Source organism: Ptychodera flava, chromosome 13, assembly GCF_041260155.1.
Source record: "Ptychodera flava strain L36383 chromosome 13, AS_Pfla_20210202, whole genome shotgun sequence".
NCBI lineage: Eukaryota > Metazoa > Hemichordata > Enteropneusta > Ptychoderidae > Ptychodera > Ptychodera flava.
In genome coordinates this window covers 210,882-226,975 of record NC_091940.1, presented here as the reverse complement: position 1 = coordinate 226,975, position 16,094 = coordinate 210,882, and the positions used below count along the sequence as shown (strand labels likewise).

General features: G+C 38.1%; 1 protein-coding gene across 2 annotated transcripts in view; it reads left to right on the top strand.

Moving 5' to 3' along the window:
* Positions 1–16,094, top strand: part of LOC139148629 (sodium leak channel NALCN-like) — a 548,532-nt gene that overhangs the window by 435,068 nt on the left and 97,370 nt on the right. The gene's annotated exons all lie outside the window — the stretch shown is intronic.

Here is a 16,094-nt window from a genome sequence, read left to right as displayed (position 1 = left end):
GAGGAAAATAGTTCATGGCGGTATTGGTCGACTTAAATCACATGTTTTCAGAGGACCCTATTCTGTATTTAAAGATCCTGATGCTGTTAAGTGTTTGAATGATATCCATGACAAATTTGTTGTCGTCCCTGCTGATAAAGCTGCCAATAACATTGTATTTGTCTGTAAGAAGTATTATTTTGAATATCTTATAGACAAACTTGGTGTAACTGAGACCTCCACCAACTCCACTTACAGACAATCAATGTTCAACAAATCTGAAATTTTGGTAAACAATAAGTCATTCATGGATAATTTTAATATTACAACAAAGGGTGACCATAAGTTGTCTAGCTTATACTGGATACCAAAGCTCCGCAAAACACTCTACAAAGCTAGGTTTATCAGAGGGTCTTCAAAATGTTCAACAACAGAGTTATCAAAGATTGAAAAAACGCTTGAAAAACATCGTCAACCAAGCATTTTTCTACAAAAACGGTTCACGCCGTTACAAATATGTAGTATTAGGGTATAATTCTACATATTTAGTTGAAAATATTACTAACGCTAAAGTGTTTTATACCTAGAAAGACATTATCAGTATGCTTGATTTCCTCATTGACAACATATTTGTTGAATTTGGAGGACACATTTTCCAACAGTGTATAGGAATTCCCATGGGCTCTAACTGTGCTCCCTTGCTTGCCGACTTATTTCTGTTCTCATACGAGGCAGAATTTATCCAGAACTTAATAAAACAGAAAAAGTTCTCTGTAGCTAGAACTTTCAACCTAACATTTAGATACATAGGCGATGTTATTTCAATGAATAACTCTGAATTCAGTGATCTCGCTATGATTTATCCTCCAGAATTGGAGATTAAAGAAACTACAGAAACAGCCTCTTCTGCTTCATATCTGGACATTTTACTTGAATTTGACTCTAATGGTCACCTTTCTACTAGGCTATATGACACAAGAGATGATTTCAACTTTAGTATAATCAATTTTCCACACTTCATCAGTAATATTCCACTCTCACCAGCTTATGGGGTATACATTTCCCAGCTTATTCAATATGCAAGAGCATGCAGTTCGTATGGTGATTTTGTAGAGAGACATGGCCATCTTTCTTACAAACTGTTAAATCAAGGTTACACCAGAGCAAGACTTGTCTCTACATTCAGAGGCTTTTTTGGTAGGTATCGCAAGCTGGTAGATAAATATAATATCTCTCTTCGACAAATACTCGTGCTGATGGCATCGGTGACATATAGTTAGTGACCACTACCTATCTGACTTACAGATTGATATAAGGCAGGTGCCACATGTGGGACAGGATGCGCTTACTATTTTCGAAACACCTGACATCACTTCTTGGTCTTTTTGCCAGAGGTCCATATATCTTTCTTTCATGAATATGACTTTGTTTGTACCGTCTATTTACTGTCTGTTCTGTGCTGGTTTGTGTCTATGTTTACAACTATTGTCTTACAAATTCTGACCTAGTGTTATCGGATTATGGATTGGTATGATTGCGATTATCTTATTGTGGTGAAGACGATTATAGTCCTAGGAAACTTTTTATAGTCACGCTGGATCAAATGCATGGAGTGACTATCATACTGCAGGTGCAAGTCATAGAATACGTTCATGATATTAGGAGATACACAATTATTGAGAGCTGCAGAACACAAACTCATCCAAAAATATTCCTGTTAGATTGATTCCTGAAAAAAATGCACCGCCATGTTTTTCCCGCTGAAATTCTCACGTAAAATGTTAGCGGAATGTCCTTCTCTGCGGATGCGACCTCAGGTGAACCAAAACGGCAAAGTAAACTAAGGCCTTTGTTGTACGTCTTTTTCTGTTTAAAGATTTCATGAAAAATACACAGCATTTAAATACACATCACTTCTACGCTTTTTTAAGTCAAGTCTTTTCTTACACATTGCATTTGAGTAGGCATTGTTTAATTTTCTGTATGTGTTGCCCTAGAACCGAATTGTGAATGGATGCATTACAAAGAATTTACTTCCTATGGCCTGATACTAGAAATGTAACAATTTTCATTCCGCGATAAGTGGCAACATTTCCGAGGCGCGATTTTTTTTTGTCAATCTGGTATTATTTCTCACCCACATCCATGGCAAGAAAGAAAAGTAATTTCAGATCCCTAATTATTTGTAATGGCCAGGCCGCTTGGAATAAATAAATTGGTCCTCGGAATCGCCGCTTTTAGTTAAGGGACTGGTCAGTTTCTTCGGCCTGGGAGGGGGGGGCCGGTGGATTATTTTTTGCTGATGTCAAAAAGTGGCTGACCCCCCTATTCCAAATTTTGAAAACAGGGTGACCCCCCCCGTTCCAAATTTTGAAAACAGGGTGAACCCCCCCCCCCCCCCCGCATGCGACAACTGTAATATGTAATAATATAATACTGTAATATATATATATATATATATATATATATATATATATATATATATATATATATATATATATATATATATATATATATATATATATATATATGTTATATTTTACATACATTTATATTTTAAGTCATTCTGTGTTTTAATGAAATTGTTGGCATGTCAGTTGTAAGATAGGAATTTCAAAGTGTCAATCTTAAAGTTTGAATACAGTACATTTTGAAAGAGCTGTGAATGTATTTCACACTTTCTATGCTTAACCAGATGTCCTGAACTGTTGTACAGAAATGGATGTCAATTATTAATATCAAACAGGAAAAAGCAGTAAATCAAAAACTTTGATGGGTGTTAAGACTTGCCAGCCATCCAGTTAAATCTCCTGAGGAACCATAGAGAGGCAAATCTGATGTGTGCAGAGTCTGACATGACCTTTTTGTAACATTGATATTTGTGCATGTTGCTTTCTCATACTGAATTCTCATAGAGAGAACAGAAAAGTATCAGGAATTTGTCATTCTTTTCATATGAAATGCAGATTTCATAATAGTACACTTTCACTTAGCAAACATCAAGATATCCCTGGCATATATCTCTGATTTATAAAGTATGGAGCTGTTATGTAGGTCATTTCCCCCACACTCATCATGACCTGAGTTCAATTAGTCTAGAACATTCCCAAGGTCACTGCCCTTGATGACCTCACACAACCTTGAATTCAATTAGTCATGTTTGGAATGTTCTGGAAAGTTGATTAGTTGTGTAAGGAGATAATTTTAGAACAGTAATTAGCATGTCAATAAAGTTCTAGATTGTTCTTATATGCCTTTATAAAGGGACGTGCACAGCTTCCAGTCAGACTTTTGGGATTGTGTCTCTTGTGTGTTACTAAACTCCAGCAGTAGTCATTCTCAAGACTTTTCAAGACCTTCACTGTCAACGCTGGATTTATACTGTGGTCTTTGTGCAGCTTCAAGCCTGCAAGCCAAAGGACTGTTCATTCATCCAACTGACTGTTACAACTCTGAGACTGGAGCTTTGCCGTCCCAGCTGAGATAAGTAGTCTGTACACTTTTAAAGCTTGTATCCTATCCCTAACTTAGCAATTAGTTTTATTTTCGTAATAAATTTTGTTTAAACGTTAACTGCTGAGTTCACCCTTTTGTTCGTTTTCTCTGCACGTAACAAATTGGGGGCTTGTCCGGGATACGAATATTTTGAGCGTTTGACAACATTTTGCCTGCCTTTTTAAAAACTACAGTATTCTGTGAACTCAGCGAAATTTAATCATGGCGGAATTCAAGCCAGACGAATTTATGGATGACCTTGATCAGGACACATTTAATTCCCTCAGAAAAGACAACCTCATAGCACTGGCCAATTTCCTTAAAGTAGAAGTCAAAAGATCTATGCGCAAGAGGGAAATACAGTACCGTATTGCCAAACATCTAGTTGATTTAGGCCAATTTGAGGAATCCACCCTGAAAGATTATGAGCCCGAGTCTACCTCTGAACTCAGAAAATTAGAATTAGAATTGCAGACAAATTTGGAGATCAAGAAACTAGAATTACAAATGGAAAAAGAGAGACAGGCATTAGAAAAAGAAAAAATACAAATGCAATTAGAAATGGAAGAAAGACAGAGAGAGAAAGATAGGCAGGAAAGATTAGAAATGAAACGTTTGGAGCTTGGACAGTCAGGAAAATTCTTCCCTTCAGACAAGTTTGACATCACTAAGCATTTCAGGTTAGTTCCCCCTTTCCAAGAAAAGGATGTTGATAAATATTTCCTTCATTTTGAGAAAATTGCTCAGAGTCTGAACTGGCCTAAGGAGTCCTGGTCTATGCTTTTGCAGAGTGCTTTGGTGGGTAAAGCCAGAGAAATTTACATTCAGTTGTCAGTAGAGCAGGCTTCAAATTATGATTCTGTGAAGGAATTAATTCTCAAGGGCTATGAGTTGGTGCCTGAAGCTTACCGTCAGAAATTTAGGGATTGTGAGAAGGTGAAGGATCAAACTTATGTTGAATTTGCTCGAACAAAAGAACAACTGTTTGATCGTTGGTGTTCTTCTGAAAAGGTCAGTCAGAATTATGACAAATTACGACAGCTCGTTTTGATTGAGGAATTTAAAAGGTGCATCCGGAGTGACATCAAGACGTTTATCAATGAACAAAAGGCAGATACATTAGAGGTTGCTGCACGTTTGGCCGATGATTATTCATTGACCCACAAATCTTCATTTCTCAGCAAACCATCCCAGTCCTTTTCATACAGAAACAATGCAGGTAAATTTAACTCCTCCTTTTCATCCAAGAATTTTCAAAGGACAGTAGAAAATCAAATGACAACAGTTCACAGAGTTCAAGTAACACTCCCACATCATCAGATCCCAAGTCTCAATCTCCTTCTGACAAACAGTTCGGTACACTTTCTTGTAATTATTGTAAGAAAGACGGCCATTTAATGTCAGAGTGTTTCAAATTGAAAAGAAAACGTGAAGGTCAAAGTGGTCAAAGTGGATCTAAGCCCACCGGCTTTATTTCTTCATCAACTCAATTAGAGTCTAATAATGTGTGCAACACATTTTCTGAGGTTAAATCCCTCTCATCCCAAATTAATGAGGTCAAGGTCAATTCTTCTCAAGATAGCATTATGGGTATTTTCGAACCATTTATTCACGATGGTTTTATATCACTTTCTAGTGATTTTCTCTTCCGCTACCCCTGTCAAAATTTAAGAGATACCGGGGCTTCCCAGTCTCTTTTGTTGGCAGATACCTGCCGTTTTCTGAAAAGTCATTTTCAGGTTCTAAAGTTCTTATTAAGGGGGTAGATTGTAATGACTACATTCCTGTTCCTCTCCATAATGTCTATTTGTCTTCGGACTTTGTTTCTGGACCTGTGGCTTTAGGTATTAGGCCTTTTTTGCCTTTTGAAGGGATTCACCTTCTTCTTGGAAACGACCTTGCTGGGGACAAGGTCATTACTAATCCACTTGTGACTGATAATCCTAGTTTAGATCAAAATCCAGAGCCAATAGAGGAAGACATTCCCGGCCTTTTCCCATCATGTCCATTACTCGAGCCATGTCAAAGAAAACTTCCGAGAATCAAAATACTCTCAAAATAATGTCACAGATGTTGACTTAAATGACACCTTTCTCAGTCAGGTGTTGACACGGATATATTCGTTATCCCTCGTGGATTTGAAACTTCCAGTAAAACTTCTGCTGACCAAAGTCAGACATTTTCTAGATCAAATCTCATTGCAGAACAACACAAAGACCCAGATATTTTGTCTTTGTTTGACAGGGTAGATGATGAAGGTAAAACTTCAGATAGCTCTGTTTCCTATTATACAAAATCTGGTATTCTCATGCGTAAATGGAGACCTCCAGATGTTTTGGTTGATGACGATTGGGCTATAAAACATCAAATTGTGGTTCCAAAGCCCTATCGTGCTGAAATATTGCGCCTGGCCCATGAAACCCCCTGGGCTGGTCACTTAGGAGTCAGGAAAACTTATCATAAAATTCTCAGTCACTTTTATTGGCCTAATCTCAGGCAGGATGTAGCACATTTCTGTAAAACTTGTCACACATGTCAAATGGTAGGAAAGCCAAATCAGACCATTCCAAAGGCCCCTTTACAGCCAATTCCTGCATTTCAAGAACCATTTAGTAGGATACTAATAGACTGTGTTGGGCCCCTACCAAAAACAAGATCAGGAAATGAGTACATGTTGACAATTATGTGTACATCAACTCGGTTCCCCGAAGCCATACCACTGAGAAATATAAAGACAAAGACTATAGTGAGAGCTTTAGTCAAATTTTTCACTTTATTTGGCCTCCCTAAATGTGTCCAGTCCGATCAAGGCTCCAACTTTATGTCTGGAATTTTCAACAAGTAATGGATCAGCTAGGCATTAAACAGTATAGGTCATCCGCCTATCATCCAGAAAGTCAGGGTGCTCTTGAGCGATTTCATCAAACTTTGAAAAACATGATTAGGACCTACTGTTTTGACACAGAGAAGCAGTGGGATGAAGGAATTCATTTTCTGCTCTTTGCTGTTAGAGAGTCAATTCAAGAGTCTCTTGGTTTTAGCCCATTTGAGCTTGTATTTGGACATACAGTCCGTGGCCCACTTAAGCTCGTTAAAGAGAAATTCCTATCAGACGATGATGATTGTCTGAATATTTTGCAATATGTGTCAGATTTTCGTACAAAACTCTCTAAAGCATGTGAATTAGCCAGAGAAAATCTTGAGTCATCTCAGCAGTCAATGAAAACCAAATATGATAAAAACACCTCAAAACGGAAGTTTGAACCAGGTCAAAAGGTTCTTGTTCTACTTCCGGTTCCTGGCAAACCACTCCATGCTCGTTACTTTGGGCCATACCTAATTGATAAGAAATTGAGTGATTTAAATTACATCATAATAACACCTGACAGGCGAAAACAAAAACAGCTATGTCACATAAATATGCTTAAGCCATATTTGGATAGGGATAATCCTACTATAACTCAGCCTGTCAGTGCAGTCAGTTCAAACCATTATGAAGATAGTGATACTGAAACTGACTTGAGTGAAAATACTCTAAACTCAAAGCTGGGCTCGGTCAAGCTTCAGAACTCAGAATCCTGGAGAAGCTGGAGTCTACAAAGTTGGCACACCTCCAGCAGAACAACAACAACAGCTGAAAGAACCAATCCATGAACATTTGTTCCAAGATATTTCAACGAGGACAAACATCATCTATAACACCGAAGATGTCTGCGACAGTAATCCAGTGGAACAACATCCAGACGGACTGAATCCTGCGAAAGCGGAATATCTCCAGGAGGAAGCCAAGTATTTGCCGAACAATGACTTTAACGAACTCAATAAAAATAACTGGACTTTGCCATGCATACTTTATGCCAAATTCAGTGCCATTTCGAGTTTTCCAACACCAAATTGCAAGAGGATAGTCATGGGACAGATCATCTTGTTTGCTATTTTAACAAATTTTGCAAATTTAGCAAATCTCAGAGAAAACTACTCTACAATTGAAAAAGAGTGTTTATCTTTGATATTAGCTTTACAGCATTTTGAAGTTTATGTTACTTCTTCAAATCAGCCAATAGTGGTTATATTGATCACAACCCTCTTGTATTTCTACAGAAATTTAAAGGCAAAAATCAGAGATTGCTAAGATGGAGTTTAATGTTACAGGAGTTTAATCTTGACATTAGACATATCAAAGGCAGAGACAATTTAATTGCAGACTGTCTCTCTCGTATTTAGAGTTTATTGTTGTTCACTTTCAAGAAATTTTATTGTTGTTCACTTTCAAGAAACTTTACTTTAGAGTAAAACAAATTTGAGTACTTAAATCCTTTTCAAGATTACATTTGTAAAAGAAAGATTTTTCTTTGAAAAATTTTCTTTTTTTGAAGAGGGGGTGTGTTATGTAGGTCATTTCCCCCACACTCATCATGACCTGAGTTCAATTAGTCTAGAACATTCCCAAGGTCACTGCCCTTGATGACCTCACAACCTTGAATTCAATTAGTCATGTTTGGAATGTTCTGGAAAGTTGATTAGTTGTGTAAGGGAGATAATTTTAGAACAGTAATTAGCATGTCAATAAAAGTTCTAGATTGTTCTTATATGCCTTTATAAAAGGGACGTGCACAGCTTCCAGTCAGACTTTTGGGATCGTGTCTCTTGTGTGTTACTAAACTCCAGCAGTAGTCATTCTCAAGACTTTTCAAGACCTTCACTGTCAACGCTGGATTTATACTGTGGACTTTGTGCAGCTTCAAGCCTGCAAGCCAAAGGACTGTTCATTCATCCAACTGACTGTTACAACTCTGAGACTGGAGCTTTGCCGTCCCAGCTGAGATAAGTAGTCTGTACACTTTAAAGCTTGTATCCTATCCCTAACTTAGCAATTAGTTTTATTTTCGTAATAAATTTTGTTTAAACGTTAACTGCTGAGTTCACCCTTTGTTCGTTTTCTCTGCACGTAACAGGACCCAAAGGGCGCGGAGAAAAATGTGAAAAATCCTGATATCTCTGATATATGTCTTGTATATTAAGTAATGCACAGGAAGGGTGTGCTGAAAAATGTCTGATATATTAAAGTAATGCGCTCGAAAAGCACGCTGAAAAATATTGAACATAAATATATCTCTGATATATGTATGCCTGATATGTTAAAGTTGGGCGTGCTGAAAATGTGTCTGATTATTAAAGTTACGCGCCCGAAGGGCGCGCCAAAAAATGCAACTGGATGAAATTTGTGGCTGACACGATGCATTTTAGGCAATGATGAGCCTGTGTCGAAATTCAAAAACACACTGACCCCCCCTATTGGGCATTTCAAAAACAGGTGACCCCCCCATAATCCACCGGCCCCCCCCCCCCCCCCCAGGCCGAAGAAACTGACCAGTCCCTAATAGCAGATTTTGATTTTTTTCAGAAACGTGATGTATTTTCACCCACTTTGTTTGGTCTGTTATAGCATCTTTAGTCCAAAAAAATCAAGCTTACAGCATTCATGTTTTCAACAGCCTTCAAATGTACAGTATTATGTTAAAATACACCATATAGTTGTGTTTCATTAATTTTAACCATCTTGACCTATGGTGAAATATGGACTTGGCAGGAAAAGGTTCGATACTGTACGATAGACCTGATCATGATTATTGATAAAAGACACCTTCTTTAAGGTTTTATTTCTTATATACTAAATGCCATATTACATATATCAGAAATCTAGCCATTATTCTAAAAACCCGCAACCCGCAACCTGTAGCCTGCACTTTAGCAGATACCTCACGTTTCAGTCTAGCTTCATCGCGAAGTGCTCCAGACAAGAGGTTATGTGCACGTGCATTGGGATTTTGAGTGCCCCCTACAAGTGTCTCATACAGATTCTCAATAAACATGTGGAATTTGAACAAGGCTTTGTTTGGGCGTGCATGGGGTTTCACAAACCCCATTTGATCATATATACAGCCCACATGAAAAATTTCATGATCGAGCGCCATTTGTAATGTCGGCGACATTTTTGAAGTCTTGTCATTTGGTCATTCTTGTCAGTCCCACCCATATAGTTGTTGTAGCACTTGACAGCTTCTGGACATGCAACATCCACCTTTCTATGTTCCTGTGGACTGTATCTCTGGACAATAGTGTCTGGATCACTTATGTAGACTGACGTTACAAAGTATACCGGTATAGGCTTCTTGTCCATCCACACAATCACTGCTACATTTCCATTAATTAAGAGATCACTTTCTCCCCTGGTCAATTCGTGTTTCCCTTTGATAATAGTCTTGGGGAATTCTTTTCTGTTAATCATTGCTGTACCACAAATCCTGATGTCTTTGTGTTCCAATTAATACTCAGCAAGCTAAACTGAGGTATAAAATCTGTCGGTGAAGATGGTATAGTTCTGTCCAGAATGTTCATCAGTCAGCCGGACCACCAAGTTTCCAGTAATACCAAGATTATCAATCTCATTACCATCAGCTCTTCTCCCTGTGTATACTTCAGCATTACAAATGTAGCCATTCATACTATCAGTAAGCAGAAATGTTTCCATGCCCCACTGAATGGGCTTATCCTTTATGTATTGCTTAAAGGATAGTTTATTCTTTGTCGGGATCATTTCCTCATCGAGTGACAGTTCATTATCAGGGACATAATGATGTTTGAATTTCTAAAGCAAACGAATGAACTCTGGGCGGGCCTTGTATATTGTCTCTCCTTTGTCAAGCTCTGGATCACTTTCATCTACACAAAGCAAAAAGGACCATATAGCAAGAAATCTGTCCCTTGACATTACGTATGCAAATCCTGGCGTATAACAAATTGACATGTTTTTTGCCCTCCAGTAGTGGGAGTACCAATCCTTGTAAATTAGCATTTCCATGGATACCCTCAAGCCAAAAAATGCTTTTAGTTCAGTTACTGTCAGAGGTTGTTTTTCAAATGATTTAGCATAGTAATTACCAGGCTTTTCTGCCCTCACACGATCAGCTTCGCGATTTGTCATGCTACAAAAGTTTCCTGAAGTTCATCATCCCAGAATAAATTGAAATGTTTAACTGGCTTGCTCTCCACATTTATTAGCTCCGCTGTCAGCGACGCAGAGCTTATCAAATGTAGGTTGATTTTCCGTCGTCGTCGTCGTCGTCGTCCGTCGTCGTCCGTCAACAATTGCCTTCTCCTCTGAAACCGCAAGTTCGATTGCTTTGAAATTGTATGTGCAGTTCACTTGGGGTAACCTCACTTGAGTTTGTTCAAATCGTGGTGAAATTTGCATATTTGTATTTTTGGGGCATTTTTTGGTGTTTTTGGTAAAAAAATCTTCTGCTCTGAAAGCGCTTGTCCGATTGCTTTGAAATTTGATATGCAGTTGACTTAGGGTGACTTCAGTCAGATTTGTTCAAATCGTGGTGAAATTTGCATATTTGTATTTTTAAGGCAATTTTTGTCATTTTTGGTAAAAAGATCTTTAAAAATCTTCTTCTTCAAAACTACCAGTCAGATAGCTTTGATATTTAATACATATGTCCCTAGGGATGATCTTTTTCAGATTTCTTCAAATTGTGGAGAAATATGCAAATTTGCATTTTTAAGGCAATTTTTGCCATTTTTAGTCAAAAAATGTATTTCTCAAAAAGTACTGGTCCGATAGTTTTGAAATTTGGTATACAGGTTTCTACAGATGAACTAAGTAATATATATTGAATCTCTTATGAAATCTGTAATTTTGTAATTTTGGGGCAATTTTTGCCATTTTTGGTCAAAAAATGTGTATTTTCAAAACTACTCATCTGATAGCTTTGAAATTTGGTATACAGGTTCCTGCAGATAAACTGAATGATATTATTTGAAATTATGATGAAATCTTTAATTTTGTATTTTTGGGGCAATTTTTGCCATTTTTGGTCAAAAAATGTGTATTTCCAAAACTTGTCATCTGATAGCATTGCAATTTGGTATACAGGTTTCTACAGATCACCTTAATAATATTTATTGAAATTATGATGAAATCTGCAATTTTGTAATTTTGGGGCAATTTTTGCCATTTTTGGTCAAAAAATGTGTATTTCCAAAACTACTCATCTGATAGCTTTAAAATTTGGTATAACAGGTTTCTATAGATGAACTTAAAAGTATTTATTGAAATTATGATGAAATCTGCAATATTGAATTTTTGGGGCAATTTTTTGCATTTTTGGTCAAAAAATGTGTTTCTCAAAAAGTACTGGTCTAACAGCTTTGAAATATGGTATACAGGTTTCTATAGATGAACCAAATTTAATCTTTTGAAATTATGATGAAATCTGCAATTTTTGTTTTTAGGGCAATTGTTGCCATTTTTGGTCAAAAAATTTTACTCTCAAAAAACTACTCATCAGATAGCTTTGGTTGACATGTTCTTAGGGATGATCTGATGTGATATATTCAAAGTATGATGAAATCTTCAATTGTGATTTTTTGCAGCTATTTTAGCCACTTTTTTCTGGCCACTGCATTGAGCTATCAAAGATTTCCACCTTCTTCATCAACATGTATCAAAAATAGTTATTCTCTACATAAACACAGCGGAGCTATATCGGCCGCTAGGTCGCTTGTTGTATCTGGTATATTTCTTGGACCAGGGGGATCATTGGGTATAAACTGTCGTGGGTTGAAACCTGCTGTATCTCTATTCCAACCTACAGGGGGGAAGGGGTTCTCTGATGAGCTCCAGTACATCCCCTGCCTCTCCCGCGTCCCCTACCACGCCCCCTGCCACAACCTGTTCCCTACCACGACCATCTCCTTGGCTGCACCCTCTGCTGATAGGTGCTGGGTCTAAATTATCATCGTCTGAAACATCTGAAGCAGCTGAATCAACATGGGCGAAATTGCCGTTTACACTAGAATGCTCACTGGAAAAATCAATATCATGGCCATAATCGTTACCTTGCTCACTTCCCTCATCTGAACTCAACACTTCTTGCAGCACTTGTGCAGTTGTAACATGTCTACAAGGCATTTTCAAAGAGCTTTGTCCGATAAAGTAATTCACAGCGACGGTAACAATGGCGGCAATACGTCATCACAACGTTTGGATGCCAGAAACATGTAGTAACAAGCTATTTGATTGGCTGTTAAATGGTTTAGCCGCCACGGCCGGTATACCGGCCTTCAGGATATAAAGTCAAACTCAAATAGGCCAGTATACAGGCCTACAGGGTTCAAAGGGTTAAGTCTGTTAAATATCATATATACACTCATTCTGGCTTGCCACATGCAACCAAATGTAAGCAAAGTGTCATTGACGCTATTTTTTCCATTTTTTTGTTAAATTTTCATGTTTGTAGTTTTTGGGGATTTGTCCCATTTTTGGTCAAAAAATCTTTTGTGAAAGCACTCGTCCCATTGCCTTGAAATTTGATATGTATGATCCTAGGGTTGGCCTTTGTCAGATTTGTTCAAATTATTGTGAAATAATGTATTTATGGAATTATTTGTCTGTGGGGTAAAATTGTGGCTTCTACACAAATCCCACGTTTGATGCTTTTAAATGTGGTCTTCAGGGATTTAAAACATGTATATATCTGATGCCATAGACTCCTTGATAGATATAGGTTTGTTTGGAAACCTTCCTCATTTGTCTATGATACTGCATTGCTGGTTTAACTGGGTTGCAGTTTGGCTCATACCAATATCATGGAGATGTGACAGCATTGTTAATAGTGGTAGCAGTAAAGAATGAAAGTCTTCAATTGTTCAACCAAAGACTGTAAAGGGACCAAATATTGACTACATTAACTCCATGCAATACAATGTTACAAGAGGATACCTTTACTTTGGTATGGAAGATTGTATCACTATTATGATGTACTAGGCTGCATGGTGTTGAATAAGTGTGTGTGTCTGTTGCAACAGTTGCATATCATTTTGTACTTCAATGGACAGTGTGTCAAAATGTGTTAAAATGCACATTAATATTAACATCTTGAGTCAAGTTTCATAGAAGCTAATATATATAATATGTACAATCACTCGGGCTTGCCAAATGTGAGAAATTAGTGTCATTGATGCTATTTTTTAATATGTAGCTTTGCAACTGAATAAAAAGATTCACCAAATTGAAAGTTTTTATTCTGCATATCCAAGAAATTAAGTCACTTGAATTCTGTCTTTGATGCATGTTCAGATCAATTGACTTAAACCGGTAACTCTCGGTAGGGCCCTACCGAGAAAAATCGATAAAAATGGGCGGAGCAAAACATAACTAATATGGTTTCTTTGTGAACAAAAAGTAGCAAATTAAAACAGCTGGTTGAACACCTCCAAAAATAGAACGTGCACGCCACATAATGTAAACATTGACTGCACGGTGACTTTACGTATACTATTTTCACCCAATTTTACGGTTTACTTTCCATACGATACATCCACTCATTTCCCCAATAGGTTTGTCTTGAACATAGACTTTTTCGAAGTCTTACTGGAGCAGAGGTTCGGCGCGGCGTCGCTTCGGATTTGTACAAACCGTGATGACGTTGCCAGGCAATCGATCGACACTCCTTAGTTCTCATGCTTCATGGTATACGTTTCTCGTCCGAAAACGAAGCGTTTGTCATTGTATTCAGCGCGTTTTTGAATGATTCAACATAATGCATATCATGACAGTGGCAATAGCTATCCGCATCTTTGTATACGGGTAAACGATGCAGAAATCGTAGAAAATGTAGTTTTTCTGCCACGGGATCTATTATCGGGGTTTTCCTTGGCTCAGTCATAGCGTACATCACTCTTGCAGGGAGTCTTGATTGAAGCACCGTTTTGTCCAAACGCCGTCCTAGAAATGCCGCATTTCAGGAAAGAACGGGAAAAAATCAAAACAGTTCTGAAAGAACAGCAAATTCGCCTACTAGATGTCCAAATTTATCGAGTGTGGTTATTTCAATGGACGACGGACACTTACCACAATGCTCAACGGCCAAGTCGTCTACCAAATTTTGTAGAGCTTTTGTCTTACAAACAATCATTTCCTCATTCGACCTTAGTTCAGCGAGGCAGGGCTGTGTCTCCATTATAAAACGTAGTTTTCCACAGTTCTTGGATGGTAGTTGTAGTTACCTTTTCAAAAATTTCGTTGTCTCGTGAACTCGGCGCTGTCGCGGATGGGAGGGTACCGACGACTATTCCTCCGGCTTCGATTACAAGTTTTATGGTGACCGAAATGAAATGTGGTGTCGATTTGTTGTCTTATGATTATTTCAAAAAGCTTCTGAAAAATACTTATTTTAGAAATCAAAGCTGTTAATATGTAATCACCAAAAATAAAATCAGAATAAAGTGATTTCATGAATTCTCGGAGCATTCGTTTCAATGTTCATCCCTCCTTATAAAATGGTGAGTTCTAGTATTTCGCTACTTTGAACGATCCCGCCAAAATCGAGTGCACTGCACTTCTGCACTCTCATGCACGCAGTCGCGATACTAGTTCATTACAAACGCGTGGGGTAGTCAGAGTCAGACTGCTAATCACACTATGTCAGCTGGCTTTATGAAGGTAGCGGTCACTGATGAGCACTAGAGGTAGCCTCGGGAACTTTCTTTGCCAGGAATGAATTGGAGCTAGCTGTGATGGGGATCGAGCGCGGACATTTGAGTGCAACTTATGGGACTGATTAGTACGGTGACCTCAGCTGCCGCCGGCGACGTTTGTCAACTCGACGTCTGATCACTGAGATCAGCATAAGTGACCCAGCAGTGACGACCGAATATGCCGAAGGCGATTGCAGGCGTAAAAAAATCCCGGTTTTGTCAGCACATTGAAGGCACTTGCTTTTTGAATTTTGACTTTGTTCGCTTAGTGTTACATAGGCATGCACGGCTTTAGATCGGAAAGAAATGTATATCACTTTTGGAAACAGCTAAGCGATAGTTACGCATATCGTATCGCGATGATTGCGCTTTCAACAGTACGTTGACTAGAGGGTAAAACTTGAAATTTGAAAAGAAGACAGAAGATATACAGACAGTGTAGAAAAAGTGAAAGATCATGCCAGAATTTGTGCTGGTACTTGTCCGTGGTCTCAACCCGAACATACCAGACGTACTTTATGCCGGGCATGAATGACAGTATAGGCCTTCCTGTCTGTAAAATGTACGGCTCAGGTAGGCCAACATAAATGAAAACGGTCCTTTTCAGGACCAACAAATTTTCCAAAACGAGAACTACCGAATCAAATGTGTTTGCATGTATTTATTATACACAGTGTGTGTGCGTTTGTATCTGTCAGTACGCTCAGAGTATTTTTTTTCCACATTGAACAATCAACGCTACGTACGGAAAAAGTAAACAACGTATCGCTAATGACTCATTTGCAATTTGCATATCATGTCAATCATGCAGATTCAAACTGAACATCGAACGTTATACCGGCGATATTACCGGCAAATATTTTATCCTTTTTCTGGTTCCAGACGTCATTTCAAATTTAATTTCGTCAGAAACCAAGTATATTGTGCTCCAAATACTTATACACATATCCCTCAATTTCCAAGAAAAAATTAATCGGTAGATTTCTAAATTAACGGTTTTTATGGACGGCGTCCAGAGCGTACCGAGTACGTTTGAATATCCCACCATTATGACCACTCTCGTAGGTTCTCGC